This window comes from Semicossyphus pulcher, unplaced genomic scaffold (assembly GCF_022749685.1).
Source record: "Semicossyphus pulcher isolate SPU_LCO1_2020_fin unplaced genomic scaffold, fSemPul1.0.p SCAF_5, whole genome shotgun sequence".
Taxonomy (NCBI): domain Eukaryota; kingdom Metazoa; phylum Chordata; class Actinopteri; order Labriformes; family Labridae; genus Semicossyphus; species Semicossyphus pulcher.
Window position 1 is genome coordinate 19,235,998 of NW_027211726.1, and position 3,199 is coordinate 19,239,196.

Sequence of the window (3,199 nt, forward strand, 5' to 3'; positions counted from 1 at the left end):
TTTTGGTTTGTATGTTTAAACAATGTATAGCATTGGATATAAATTAAATTATATAACATGTATAATGCTAGAAACTAGCGTTACTTTTATACCTGCTTTTAGGCCTCTACTGATATTGCCAAAAATGCAGCAGGCCAATCAGGTATCGGCAAGTATGCTTGTCGATGCAATAATTCAATACCATTAATTTTTAACCCCCCCCCCTAAAAAATAACTTGTTTTTTTTCTTCTCCAGAACAATAGCCTACAAAGCAAAAATATAAATTATGGCTCCTACTAACAGCTACCATTTTGCACTGCTAGCTGAGATTGCGATGTTTGTCAAAACTAGTTAGCTAACGCTACAACCTCTGCTAGCAGTTTCAGGAACCAGTGTTTTCCTATCACACATTTTAAGACTGTATATTTTAATAAATAGCACAAATAAAGCAGTTTCATGTTAAAAGTCAGGGTATTTCTGATGCTCTTTAGCGAACACAGGAGGAGAGGGGCTGCGAGCCGAGCAGCTGCTAATGTTAGCAATGCCAGCTTCTAGGTGCTTAGCCTGATTTTAGCATTCCTTAAGTGTACCAAGCAGGGGAATAATAAAACAATAACAATCATATAACAACCATACATACAGCTCTTAAATTATAATAACAACCTGTATATATTTTATCAAACTAGAATCAGAGGGTACACACTATCGGCTAATAGGCTACTTAACTTAGACAGGCTCTTTGAAACAAGCAGAGAAATGAGATGAAGCTCATTTATCACACAGCTATTTTAAGACCAGTAGAGCCCTGCTTTAAAGACCCATTAAAGAATAAATGAGTGGTTCTGTCCACTGTCTCTTCTCCTTTTATGATGATTTCCCCTTATGTTACTGTTTCTATGTTGGTGAATTGCGTTCATTGTTTCCACCCATCAGACAATACTCCTCTGTGCTGATCACCAGCCCGTACAGTACCAGTGGATCTGTGTCTCTGAAACCATCACATGCCTCTCAGTGCTCCCACTGTTTTCCATCTTCTGTCTCTTTCTCTTCCTTTTTCTTTTTATCTGTCTCATTTCTATCGGTGTTTTTCTGCTCCTAACTCTCATCTGTCTCTTCTCGGGACTTTTTAACATCCCTGCTACCTTTCTACACCCAGACAGTGCAACATTCAAGCCCCATTTGGTAAGAATAGCTTTATAGAGTAATTCAATAAAGCGATGCTCTTTTTCTGTCGGCCGTTTCCATGGGGATACCTTAGTCAGGGCCGACATGAGGCCATGAAAGCCTCATCATCAGTAATATTAGCCGTAATAATGATGATAATGGCGCTCTTGAAATGCCATGTCTGTGGTGATGATGATGGTAATGGGAATGATGGTCATTATGACTGCTTTGTGTCAACCCCCACCACCTCTCACACACACACACACACACACACACACACACACACACACACACACACACAGAGACACACAGCTCTACCTTGGCTCATTAATGCTATTTAATGTCACCACCTGTTTATATTTTCTTTGTCTTTTTTCTATCATGACTGACCTGCAGCCTTGGTTTTGTGTCTTTTGTTTTTGTCTGTGAGCAGCTCTTTGTGATGACGGTGTTTGATAAAAGCACTCTGAAGATAAACTTGACTTGTCCGACCTCAGAAATTGCTGCAATTAAGTCTCCATAAAACGGTGTTAATTAACCCTCATGTTGCAGAGCCCACTTAGTGTTGATGCTTACTCCTGCTGTGTTTTATCTCTCCTTGGTGTGATCCACCACAACCTTCTACTCTCTGCAAAGCAAAGAAAAAAATATTTTTCTTTCTTCCTTTATTTACTTATTTCCATGTATTTGTATCATCACAATCTTAACACAAATATTTTTTATTCTACACTGAAAAATGTTGCTCCTTTTTGGATGCAAATAATGACCTTGAAAGCCACAGATTGTGCGCTGATAATTTGTGATTCAATTTGTAATCTCCTGTGTGATTTTATCAGCGCAGTCTAAAGTAGTTGGATATTTTCCAAACCTTTTTAATGGGATTAACATGTGACTGCGAGGGGACAGTGAGGAGGGCAGGTGTAGGATTTGCTTGACATGAAGCTCAAAGGGAAGAGAGCAGTAGCTATGAATAATCAGATATCGGAAATATGCACAACCTTATACAACATCTGTTTAGTATCTTTACCCTGATAGTTCATGTTGTATTGAGTTAAATGTGTACCTCTTTAAAAAAAAAGTGAAATGTGTACGCCTATGTTTGACAATAAATGATTAAGTTAGTGCTAATGTGCAAGAAAATTTGATTTCCCCTTCGGGCGGAGAGAACAAGATGTTGTGGACTAATGGGCACCATTAAAAATGAGCAAACACAACAAAGTATAATAAAGTCGGTTGTCCTGTATTCCAGAAAAGTGGCATAGCCACTAAATATTTAAAAGTGAATAGCTCCCGTTATGTTTTTATTAAAGAATTGTGGTGGTTATATTTAAAATCTGAGTCACATAATAAAAGAGTTTAAATCTTAACCTAGGTTTGTAACTGTTTCATCATGAATAAAACACAAATGTATACATATTAGTGCCACACTAAATGCAGCAGGTGCTTTTTTGCCACTGCCTCTCAGAAAACTCGAGCCAAACACTGGTTGCAATGACTTTTGTTTCATATTAATACGTAATTGCAAATGTTTTCCTGCATTATAGATCAGCTTTTAGTGTAAATAAGAGCTAATTTTAGATTGCAAGCTTGTAAAAAAAAATGTGTAAATGTGAAAAATCTCACCAGCTTGTTTTCATCCTTCTCCAGCAGGACACCTCTCTGTTCACCGGGTAGTCCTCCAATGCAGTTTGACCTGGCAATAACTTGCAGAGGATCCTAAACAGTCAGTCTTTTGATAACATATTAACATATAACTGCAGATTAGGTCTTTTTTTTTAACCGACAAACATTTTTGGCACGTACGGCCATAGAGTTTCCACAACTTGGCAACCCGAGACTTTATCTATAAAGTATAACTGCATAATTGACAGCATGTCTTAAGTTGTTTTTACAATGTATTGTTGGGTTTTTAATTGCCGAAACTTAATAAAACATGCTTGCACTTAACAGCGGTGCACATAGCACAGTCTACCTGCACAGCGGCACCTCCAGCCTCAGCTCCCTGGTCACATGATCAGTCAGCTGGTCTTCAGCACATCCGCCTGACCCGCTACT